Genomic DNA, 13,375 nt, shown 5'->3' with positions numbered 1-13,375 from the left:
CAAGAAATAAAATAAAATAAAATTAATATTTGTTTACATTTCTACTTACTATTTTCCTAAGCAAAATCATGTCATTTGCTTCTTTTTTAATTACATACTCTAGTATTCACATTAATTTGTTTGCATAGATAAAACTAATAAAAGAAAGTAAAATGTTTTATAATAAATGAAGTTAATGTTCACAAGACTTTATTAAAAAAAGTTTATGACATTTTGATTGTAAAATTGTAATAAAAAGGCTTATTTTGTGTGTGGACTAAATAATTCTTGGCATACCATTACAAATTCTTAACCACAAAAAAGGGTCAATTCTAAAATCATGGACAAGTCTCTTATCGTGTACAGATGGTAACATGACATGAGTTCCATTTTGACTTCACATATGTTACATTACTTGACCAGGGAACAAGAAAAGACAGGTTAATTGAATAAAAAATATGAGTATTTGTCTACTATGGAATACCTCTTAAGTAAAAAACCTACATGAAAAACACATACATCGTTCAATCACAGATATTCAGTGTATATGGATCCCCTCTTCATGCATTTGCACCAGATTTTTCTTTTCCCCCATGAAGGAATAGTCGTAGCATTGTTGAAAACTAGGAAGGGTGATGGGCCATCCATATCAGACATAACCCAAACTTTCACTTAAGTAAAGCATGTTTCACAATTTAAAGACCTCTGGCTCCAGGCAAGTAGGATTTGTGAAAACGTGGACGACCTGCAAAAATGGACGGTTCCAACGAGTAGAATCAGAGAGGGGTTGGTTTACAACATTTTGTACTTCAAAACTCATTTTTGCTACATTTTTCTTCACCATATAGATTGACCACTTTATTACTATATGATACCTCCGCATTGCACAATATATTATTATTATCCACCTTTTACATATATATTTATAAAATAATAATAATAGAGTTGATCTCATTCAATTACAAATTTATCATTTTAGTGTATTATTTTAAAGATTCATATATTTTTATGGTGTAACATAAACTAATCTATATACTTTAAAACATTTAAAAATAAATAAATACTCATCACTGTTGTTATAATATTATTTTATCTCTTGATACTTTTGTAAACTAATTAAAATAAAATGAGTGAAAAAAAAAACGAAATTTGTGTACAAACTTTTTGCCCTTATTCAATGAATTATTTTGCATAAATATAATTTTACTTAAAATTATTTTCTCACTCACAACATTATAAATAATGATATAATCTAATGCTATTTTAAAATCAGTAATAAAATGACCAAAAATTCAAATAAGAGTATAGATACTATTTTGCTTAACAAAACCACTCACTAGGTTAATTTTTCTATTTTAAATATTATAACTACCACTAAAAGTTAACCATTCACTTAAAAAATTACTTTTTTCAATAAATATTGTTACTTTAAAATGTTTTCTTTATCTAGACCTGTCCATGGGCCGGGCCGGGCCGGGTTCGTGCTGGGCCCGGAAAAAATTTTGGCCCGCCTCTTAGACCCGGCCCGGCCCGAAATATGGGCCTAAAATTTTGCCCAGGCCCGGCCCGGGAAAAAAGTAATAAGCCCGAGCCCGGCCCGGCCTGATTTTTAATAAACACAAAATATTTTAAAAATAAAAAATAAAAAATAATACTTTTAAAGTATTTTAAAATTAAAAAATAAAAATAAAAAATATATATTTATTATATTCGGGCCAGGCCGGGCCGGGCTCGGGCTAAAAAAGTTGAGCCCGAGCCCGACCCATTTTTAAAACGGGCCTCATTTTTTTGCCCAAGCCCATATTTTGGGCCTATATTTTTACCCGAACCCTCCCATATTTCGGGCGGGCCGTCGGGCCGGGCCGGGCCGCCCGGCCCATGGACAGGTCTATCTTTATCTGTGATGAATTTTAGCATGCATAAAAAGAGAAATGTGGGGAATTGCTTTTCCTTAAAGTCATTCATTCTTCTCCAACAATCATTATCAAAAGGACGAGGGTCTGGAAGAACAGCCGTGTTTTTATAGGACTGACTGTGTGTTAGAGCTCTCACAGTCGGTGGATAATAGGCACCTCCCCACCAATCAGATTCAACCCTCAACTATGCACACAAACCATGCACGAACTATAGTCACAATCCTTGAATCAAATCATGAATGCTCAAATCTCAACTATTGCATTAAGAAAACAACAATGAAATGCGATACTTTATGTAATAACTGACAAAAATGTCAATTCATGTATATAACAAAAAAAGAATGAACGAGTATATACGACAAGTATGTATAATACTATGATTTCAATCACACACTTGATTTAAAAGATCTACTGCTCTCTTTGACTGAAAAAACTAGTGTTCATTCGAATTTGATTTTGAGTACAAAAATTGACAAATAAGCTTCATCAAATTTACACTCAAATAGCTCAATTATATTTGAAATTGATCCCAAAATTTAAAAGATTAATGTTGGATCGAACTTGGACAAAGTATCGAGCTTTCAAACTCGACTCAACTTAATTATACCCTTATTTTTTATATGTACGTAAGTATAATGATAAATTTAACCTTCTTACATCTTTCATCAATTTAACCTTTTTTTAGCTAAATTCGTCATTTAACATTTCAAATACTGTTTTTAAACAAAAAACCTTTTTTAACAATGTTTGCATGGCAACATGTTACAATTCATGTTTACTTGGTTAACATAACACTATTTGTCTCATGGGCCACATCAATAAATAATTTAAATTTTATAAAATTCATAAATATTAAAAACGTAATACATGTAAATTATCATGCAGGTTGCAATGTTTAAAAATTTAGCACTTTAGTAAGTATTTTTATTTAAAAAGTAGTAGTTCAACTCTTTTGAAAAATTAATAGTAAAATTTGACTCCTTTTAAAAATTGAGAACCGAATTGATAAAATATATAAATATTAAAACTAAATTTTTCATATCTTCCGGTCAGAAAAGAAAGTATGAATTCCTGATTTACAATGAAGATGTTTTTACTGTGGAAAAGTAATAAATTTAAGATGTTCTTTTTGGTTACCCCAGTTGTTCTAATTGTGCTTTCAGAGCAGCATGCTCATCCCGCATCCTCTCTAACAGAGATTCAACCATGGCCATCTGTTCTTTAAGCTCATGCATCCGCTTCTCCAACCATGCCACAGCTTCAGCTTGCCTCTCGCCAGCTCCGCCACCCGCGCTACCCATATAGGTTACCGGATAACGCACAAGAACCTGTTGCGGTTTTTTTAATAGCACAACAATGCTTGCCTGCAGTTAAAGACCAACCAAGAAGAGGAAAGCAAGCTGTAAGGATATTCAACAATACGATAAATATATACTAAATTGTAGGTTTTGATTATTTAGCTTGAGAGGAAAGCTCCAGCAAGTCCAATCTGGCGTGACTTGTTATTAAACTGTAGAAGGTGATTACATTTTGAGTAAAACCAATGATTTAAAAGAGTAAACTACACAGTTGGTCACCCAACTTTCAGAAATTTTCATTTTAAGCACCGAAATAAAGAAGTTTGAATATGGGCATTGCCATTACTTTTATCATTGTAAAAAAATAAAATGAGTCACCAAAATGAAGCCTTACTAAACTTGGGTGACTAGATCGAGTGTAGGTAATGACAAATTAATTGTGGACGACTAAAATGATAAAAAAATATATAACAGTGCCCATATTGCAAACTTTTTATTTTCAATGCCCAATAAGAAATTTTATGAAAGTTGGATGACCAACCGTATGGTTTACCAATTAAAAAAGAGTAGAGGTAAATAAGATAAACAGGAAATTGCAAACCTGCATGAGGAAGATCACAGCAAAAGCAACAGCTAAGAGTAGTGAAATATGGCCTTGTCTTTTCGAGTACGAGAAGGACTTCCTTAAAAACTTGCTTAAAAAAGATGCAATCGATGAAGCATTACTCAAAGTTCCTTGCAAAAGATCGGCAATTCGTTGGTTAACATCCATAAAAGTAGACATCTGCAATGTCCTTACTGTATCACTCAAGTTCTGTGATCTTTCTAAAGGTTCCTCGATAGTAGCCACTTTGTTTTCAATTTGGTGTCCACCGTTTTCAGTTGAGCTTCCAGAAGGATCTACCCCTGCTTGCAACAAAGGAGCTTAGATTAGTGATTCCAGTATCTGCATCACTGCCCAGAGAATCATTATTAGAGGAAAGTCTTCAGATGGTAGAACCTCCTTGTTTATCAATATTCTGCTTCAACAATTCACGTGCCTGAAACGATCAATCATGAAATTTGTAAGATCAATATTCAAATAAACTTTACAATATGATCATAAAAATAGAGGAGAAAGACAATGCCATGTCCAGCCAAGTTGCATAAGCTTCTTGACATTCTTCCAGAGTAGACTTCACTATTTTCCCTGTACCATGGGGCTTGGCATCAGATGAAGGAAGAGGTACAAGAAATATAATCATTAACATAACAGCAACAGGTAAACTTAGGGAGATATTCAAGAGAAAGAACACCACAAACACTTTGAAGCTCATCGGAAAATTTAAAGAACAACCAAATTTACAAGTTCAAAACAATTTGGATGTAACACAAAAAAGGATCTTGTCCTTAAGGTCTACACTAACAAAAATTCTAAATTTCATGTCATATAATTTCTTCCTCTATCAACAATAAAAAATCTATTTCATTCTTGAAGGAAATACCCTTTTGGCACTTTGGCAAATTAATTAAAAAGAAACTTAAGAAAAAATTGACATGAATATATAATAATTTTTAACAGGAGCCACACCAAGATAAGCTTAGCACCAACAAGAAGAGAGTATAAAACACACTATAAACAAGAGATCCATTAGCATTCAGCAGACAAACCTTTCCAAACAGTTTTCTTGTTGAAAGCCACATTCACATAAACCCTCGAAATGCAGCCTTCTACTGGGCCATCACTGTCTCTTTCTACATCCCAAAACCCCTGATAGAATGCACAGCAATGTCCAGTAATACAAGAAAGAAAATTTCCAGTAGATGAAGACATTACAATATGGTTTTATCTTTGGTTCTCAATTTGAAGGGCTGGACAACAGTTTTCGTGACTATATCTAAAAAATTCTGGTCCATAATCTTCTCAACAATAGCAGGATAAATTTTGGCCTAAAAAACAACAAACTGGGGAAGGGACAACACTTCTACACATAAAAGCATGTCAACAGGCTCAGGTCTAGCATATACCTCTACATGAAAATAATCTCCATATGGTACATCATTGACCTCTTGTGATGTCTCCAAAACCCAGTGACTGTCAAAAGTGAAAATGATATCCTTGGGATAAATACAAGAAATAAGGAAAAAAAAAAGAATATGAAAGATCTAAAGGAGATCACAAAAAAAGAAGGCAGGGTGACCCAATCCAAGAATTCTAATTTAATATCTATTCCCAGTTCAAGGATTGTGAAATGCATAAAAAAATGAACTACTTGATGAAATGTTAAGAGTAGAAAGTACACTGATAAATTGAGTTTTGTCATATGAATCAGAACCACCAATATGTAATAGTTCAAGGCATCAACTACTAGAACTTCAATATAACAGTAATCCCATCAATGGCTATAGTTTTACACCATACTAAGACCTACTCATGTTAAAAAAATATCATGCACAGCAGAACTCAAGTTTTGAATAACAAAAAAACATAGTACTTTGACATATTAATAATACGAGTGATTAAAATGCAAGAGAAAATAGGTTCTATTCAATGATGCATCCATTCAAAATGAGAAGTATTAATAAATCAACAGTGTCTTTAACCGTAGAATAGCATATGAAGCAGTAAAGCACCGTAAGGAATTACAAAACAACCTGTTTCTGTAAATTTGAAATTTCTGAGACTCCTTGCAGCTACAAAATTTTGCACCTTGTAAAAACAAAAATTGGTTAATGCTAAATGAAACCCCAAGTGCATTAAACTGACTTGACAAATAAACCAATACTACATCTGCAAAGGAAAAAAGATAAAACTTTTGTGCCATTATGATTATCCTTGTCCTTGCATTAGAAATCCATAAAATAATTGTAACAATTATATGAAATAATACTAATATCAAGGATAATAATGCTGGGCCAAAATGTTTACAAATAATAATAAAATCATACCAAGGTATACTTTTATTGGATGTTGATATGACATATCACGGACAAGTCCAAATTTGTCATGAAGGAACCATGAAGAGCACTTGAATTCTGTAAAACATACCCATTTACTAAACATAAAGGCATACGTAAAAAAAATGCGCACTTGTATGATATGAATATAATCAAAATATTAAACCATGGCGTAAACTAAAAATGCATAATAGAAATATATAATTCCTCAAAAGTTCAAAGAGATTACCTTTATCTCCACGTCTTGTATGGAAAGATTTGATGAAATTAATTGCATTATCTGAAAAATACAAATTGAAAAACTCCTCTACCTTAATCTGCAGCCCAAGAAACATGACTGACATAAGAACAAATCAAGAAAATATCAATTTTATCAATGTTCTACCATATGGAAGAACTTATAGGAAATGAGTTCACAATTTACTACCGGGAACTTTGTTTCTGCAACCTTGATAAAATAATCAGGAACTGCATTCAAGAAACAACCCATTCAGATTATCACGACTTTGAGGAAAATGAAGGCGTAGTGTCATGCATAACTATGAGATTAAAACAGGATGCAATACATCACCACCAATATAGAGGAAGACGATAGAGAATATATGACGTCATGTCTATCTGAATAAGAATGACAGTTTAGTTTCCCCCAAACTTGAATTTCTCTACGACCAAGGCTAGAAATCCTTTACTATTCTCCTTTACCCTTCAGATTCTTTGTTTTCACCGTATTTTCTGCCTATTTTACGCATGATCAAGGAAGCAACAATGCAGCAAAGTGTAGACAACAAATACATTAAACAACTACAACTAGAAATGTTGAGCTCAAAATGAGATAATATGTAGAACATAAGAGAGTCATGATTCAAGCGGGATAAACTAACCCTTCGGTGCATCACAATTCTCAGGCACCAGGAAACAACTATCTGTTGGTGTTGAAGAATTGGTATTTATAATTGATTCAGGACCTACTTCTGTATCTTTTTCAGAAGTGGATGGAACCTTAAAATTATTAGTGGTGGAAACATCCTCACCCCTGTATAAAAATGCAGTTAAATGAAATGAGTCACAATTTCACATCAAAGAAAAAAAAAAGTCTGATGAATTCACAATAAAATTCTAAAAACCATTCTGTTCATAGATGATACCCGTCTCTAGATTCCATGTCATTTATGAGGGTTTTGAAGCTATTGACCTTTTCAATTGCAACAAATCCATTCTCTTTGCTGCAGGACTCCAACATCAGTTCCTGCACAGACACAACAAAAAAAAAATATCGGTACAAGAAAACAACCAATGGAGAGATATGTGATTTGCTCTAATTTAGCTATGAAGCTCAATGTTTTGATGAATTTCAACTGGGAAAAAATAATAGAAAAAGGACTGTAATGTGCAAATGTTTAACTTCCAACTTTATTCAATTGCAGTAATTAGATCAAGCGTGATGCACCAAGCATAATATGAGATACCAAGCACACCGCAAAACCTTTAAATGTCTTAAATTTATCAAATGAAATGGAAAATCTCCTAAAAATTCTTACAAACGGATAAAGTAATACAAAATTGCAAAAACAGTATGTTATACAAAAGAAAATGCTCAAAATAAAACACGTGGTGAAAATACATTAGTTTGCACTCAAGATATGCATGAATGGTATGCACAAGAAGGGGTATCGAAAGATCTAATCAACATTGACTGCAATCAATTATCTAAGTTAAAATGTACATCCTCTTTCAATGATACTAAGCTTTGAATATTTCTTTTTCAATGTATAAGCCTTGAATATTAGATACCTGCTGTTCTGTAATTTCATTGCCTCCATTACCATACTGCACCCATCCATCATTAATGAGTTTGAAAGCTTCATCACGAGAAATGAATGACGTAAAGAAGTACTGCCAAGTGAAGTCAACAAGCAAAGTGAGATAGAAGAACTAATGCATGCATATTCACATAGAACAGACAATAAATGCCAAGCCCTACTACCTTCCTCCCTCCAGCAAAGATTTCTATTGCATTAGAAAAGATTCCAGCAGTCTTTGCTTTTGTAACACTTTTAATTTCATTGAAAGCGATTATCTTCTGCAGAATAAACCCATAAAAATTTCCAAAGTTGTTTCATTTTCAGCTAAAACTTAAAAGAACTGCCAAGAAAAGGACACAGGGAAACAAATTAAGAGTAAAATCAATGTTCAAGGTTTACCTTTGTTTCAAATCCAAATATATTGGAATAAAAGCAAATAAAATGAGCAAATAAGTACATGTGGCCCTGCAAAAACCATAAAACCTGATAATTAGAGAATGGACATAATTAGACTTAGAGCCATAAAATATTGAATGAATACAACATTATCGTCTCCAGAAACTCCACAGATTGACAAAAGTAAGGTGAGGTGATCTGCCTAGCAAAAAGTTACTGGATGCAGCAGAGTAAAGAAATCATCTAAGTATAGCATGCAACTCCAAGACTAGTTAAGGACAAATAAAGATGTAGAGTACCTGAAAAAGAATACTGTCTTGGAATGCACAGTTGAAATCTTGAACAAGGAACTGCATTGGAGGTCAAAAGAAAATGTTCCTACAATATCATTAGATGTCTAAAATGCAAAGTAGTGAGAAATTTCAAACTACGAGTTAAAAATATATGACCAAAAGTAAAAATAAAAAGATTTGATTTCTGGCATCTTCCTTAATGCAATGTTTCATTATCTCTATCATGTTAATTAGGAGAAAGGACAAGTTCATTTAAGGGCAAAGACTGTCAAACAAAAAGGAGAAAATCAAAGGATTGTTGACCCCTGGGGATAATGAGTAGACTACAGACTAGAAACACTCACTTCTTTTGAAATTCAGAGATTGTTTTAAAATGTTTAAAGATGACTAGAATTATTGTTTAGAATATAAAGTAGGAGAGAAAGAATGAACAAGCATTTTCAAAACATTGACCGAAAACAAAATAACATATTCTTTGGTTGGTGCATGTACTACATGAATGTTTAGGTGTCCAAAACTTCTTAACTACAAACTTAAAGTACCTCTTTCTCATTCATCACAGAAAAGATTTTCATGTTTACAAACCAAAGAATGCCCAAAAAGAGAGAGACAAGCAGAGAATTGCTAACAGCAAGAGATCACAACAGCCTAAAGACACTCACCTCTTCAGGAGGAAGCCTAAACAGTTGGCGGTATTCTTCACTCTTCAAAGTTGTTGGAGACTGAAATTCAGAAGTATAAGATTTAGCCATTACGCTAAAAATTATCGAGGATTTAACTATTCTTTTTAAATGCATTTGGTTCCTCCTTTTTGGAAAGGCTTATTAGCATAGTAAGTCTCCATGCCTAACTTATGTAATAATTCCAAGTTTAAGTACATTACCCTTTATTCATTGATTAAAACCTCTAATAAACCACCTCTTTTCAAAATATTATTAGATAAAAATATTTAAAAATCATATTTCTCTTTTCCAGAACACCAACCAGACAAAATTCGACATTTATCTTCAATCGAGCTTGTTGCCAAACAGCTACTTGTTCGCTAGTAACCATGAGTTCACTCCCTTATTGGTCTCTCACAAGCATTCAGCCTAAGAAATTTGGCACCGCTTTTAACGAACTAAATGATGATTCTAAAATGCCCATATCATTTAACTTCATAGTACTATTACGGCACTTTTACCAAAAAGGTTGGCACTTCTATCTATAGTCTTCATCAAGATGGTCCTTAGCCACTTAGAACACCGAATGCATTTAAACTTCCAGAGTTTAAATTACGAATTTAACCACGAGAAGAAGAAATCTTCAACAGAAATCTTCAACAGATTTTCAATAATATAAAGATTAATGAAAGTAAATACGCCTAAATAATGGAAATTTGTTTCGAGCTCACGCATAATCATCAATAATTGAGAAAACTAACGTAAAAAAAAATTCTAATCTACTTTCTCGCCTATTTCCCTTTTATAAACGGAACAGAGAAATGACTTAAGTTCTTACGAGAGTGATAAAAAGATAAGGAACCTGAATTTCAACATCTCTGTGACTAGTGTTTGCCATGAAATGGAAGGATCGTTGCAACCGGTCGCGCCGTTAGGAGACGAAACGTTCCGCAAAACTAAAGATTCAGAAACGACATCGGAAGCACATTTAGAAAGAGAAGGATCCATGGGCGGCGGAGGCGGCGGCCGCCTCTGCGGATCGATCGTCTGCGGCGGCAGAGGCCACTGCCATAGCATTGGGGAATGGATATAAGCCAATAGAGATGGCGGAGATCTGAGTTTACGTGCTTAATTTTTTGTCCAAAACAATGGAAGCGTAAAGCGAGAGGAGTTCGTTGAGAGATTCTCATCATCCGTCTTGACAGCACAGGGACTGGAAGTGAACGAACGGTGCAGTTTAGCAGTCCGCGCCAAGTCTCACGGTCAATGAGAGACGTTGACTATTTTATACACGTGGCGTGAGCATAAGACGTGAACTCTACCACGTGTCGGGTTCAAAGAAATCCGTCAACTTTTAATATTTTATTTTAATTTTAGGTCAAATTCTGGGGCATTTTACTAAAAAAAGCATTTTCATTAATTACCGAAATGGGCTAACTATTTAATTATTTACCAGATTGGTCCACTTTTCCCGAAATCGCTACCACGTTAGCGCGATGTCGAGAATGCAGCGTCGAGACATCGCGCGCCACGTCGGTAGCGATGTCTTGACTTCGGCGAAATCACGTCCTAGAGAAGCGATTTCTATTTGATCAAGACATCGTGACCGACGTGGCGATGATGTCGGCCGACACGTAGCGCGTTCCGGGGGACGCGATTTTGACGTTTTTTTTCACGTTAGGTTTTTTCGGCTTTTAGGGCTTAGGGTTTAGGCTTTTTAGGGTTTTTAGGTCCGGGAAGAAATAATTTTTTTGACATTTCTGAGCAAATAGTATAAAATCGCTTCTAGCAGGATGCTATTTGAGAAGAAATTTTGAAATCGCGCCCTCGTGGACGCGCTCTTGCTATAGTAGGTCATAGATGAAATATATTTTTTTTGACGTTTCTGAGCAAATAGTATAAAATTCGCTTCTAGCAGGATGCTATTTGAGCGCTCCCTTGGGGACGCGCTTTTGCTACAGTGGCCTGTTTGGGCTGAGGTTATAAATTAGGCAGAAAATGTTCTCAGAATGCATAAGTCAAAGCAGAAACAATTTAGAGAGGCTAAGAAGGTTAGAGTTTCAAATATGAGTGAACGTATTAGTGCTGTTATTTACTACGATGGTGAGGTTTGCCACACCGAGAATGGTGTTGTTTTTTTGTCGGAGAATACGGTGCGACTGGTTTTTAACCAGAACATAGATTTGACAGAACTTCGTAAAAGAATTAGGCGTAAAATTTTCGGAACGACGCCAATGAAAGTTCTGTCTATCACGTATCAATTTTGTTCTTCTGTTGATCCGGTGACATATGACTCGTTCGACATAAAAGGTGCTCGTAGCTTGGAGGCAATGGTGCAGACTCATCTTGCTAGTAGAGCAGCTTATATTGAGTTATATGTACAATTTACATCGCCAGCTGATGTACTTACGACCAGTGTTCGAGATGTATACACGACCCCTGGCCGACACTCGGTTAGCGGGTTACAAAATATGGAACAGTCCATGTTCGATAGTGGTGTCGAATGCACATCCTCCGCAAGACACTCTGTCGGTGGATGGGACATGTATGTTGGTAGCTCGACGTCTGATGTTGGAAATACGTACTGGGGAACGGCATCAAGTTCTAGTGGGTGGCAATCTACACCCAATTGGGGACGTTATCAAATGCCCCGAAGAAGGGATGACATACTCCCTACGACGTCAACCGGTGAGGGGACCTCGTACGCTGCAAATGATTGTGGGTTAGAAAATGAGTCCGATGTGGATCCACGTCGAGAGTCTGGGCCAGATGGTGCAGAAGTTGGCTTATTTTCTGAACTGGAGCCTATTCCAACAGAACCTAAAGATGCTGAAAGGAGTTCAAACGAAGAAGAAAATCTACGATTCAGAGCATACCTCCGCCCACATGCATAATGTCGATCTCTCTGCAGATGATGCGTTAGAGTTTCCAGATCTACCACACCGGTTGCGTGATCGTACAATTTTGGGGGTAGATTCTGCTGAATTTGAAGTTGGTAATCAGTTTACCAACAAGGATAGTTTTATTGGTGCTTTGAAACAACATAGCATCAAAAACGGCGTTAACTACCATGTCGTTAAATCCAAATCTGATAAGTTTGAGGCGAAGTGTGCGGTGCAAGACGGCACATGTTCATGGAAAATCTACGCCTCGTTAAAGAAAATGACAGGGTTGTGGGAGATAAAAAAAGTACAAAGGTCCACATACATGTGCTGCTGGTACAATATTGACGGTATATGAATAATACTTTTATTATGTAATGTTGCATTATTTAATGTACTCTGTTAATAGGTGTTTCACAAGATCATCCCAAGATGGATTCAGCTATGTTAGCTAGCTTGATACTACCCACGGTAAGAACAGATCCCAGGACTTCAATGCTGGTGTTAATTGCCAGTATCCGTAGCCAAATAGGGTACACTCCCTCTTACCGCAAGGCTTGGATAGCTAAGCAAAAGGCGTTGGAGAATATGCATAGTGGGTGGGACGCCTCGTATAATGAAATATGGCAGTGATGTCACGTGCTAGAGAGATACGTCCCAAGTGCCATCACAGACCTTGAAACGGAAGATACGTACTACAACGGCCGATTGCTACGTGGATGTAAAGTGTTGAAATACCTTTTTTGGACCTTTAAGCAATGCCGAGACGCATTTTCGTACTGCAAACCGTTGGTACAAATTGACGGTACCTTTATGTTCGGTAGGTATACTCATCGGCTATTGCTTGCAGTGGCACAAGATGGAAGTGGGAGAATTCTTCCAATTGCATTTGCAATAACACCGGGGGAGTCGTCTGATGACTGAAATTTCTTTCTCTCTAGTTAAGGAGGCATGTGTGCCCCCAACCTGATATCTGTGTTATTTCAGATCGGGGCACCGGTATACTAGCTGCATTTCATCGACAGGGAAGCTTATGGCAGCGCACACACCATAGATATTGCCTAAGACACATTGTTTCGAACTACTACACGCAATATCCATCTAAGAGCGAACGACGACAAGTGACCAACATGGGTATTTAGTCTATATATGTGTTATTATGTTTGTCAATCTGAATTAGTTTTATTGGTAGAAGTGGTGTAAGTTATTT

The 13,375-nt window shown here is 35.5% G+C and overlaps 1 pseudogene; it reads right to left on the bottom strand.

Annotated features, from left to right (window-relative positions):
• Nucleotides 1–2,885: 2,885 nt before the first annotated feature.
• Nucleotides 2,886–10,509, bottom strand: LOC105763743 (protein VASCULAR ASSOCIATED DEATH 1, chloroplastic-like; annotated as a pseudogene).
• Between the last annotated feature and the right edge of the window lie 2,866 nt (nucleotides 10,510–13,375).

The sequence above is a fragment of the Gossypium raimondii genome, chromosome 12 (assembly GCF_025698545.1).
Source record: "Gossypium raimondii isolate GPD5lz chromosome 12, ASM2569854v1, whole genome shotgun sequence".
Taxonomy (NCBI): domain Eukaryota; kingdom Viridiplantae; phylum Streptophyta; class Magnoliopsida; order Malvales; family Malvaceae; genus Gossypium; species Gossypium raimondii.
Note: the sequence above shows the minus strand (reverse complement) of the source record. Positions and strands in the feature narration are given on the sequence as shown.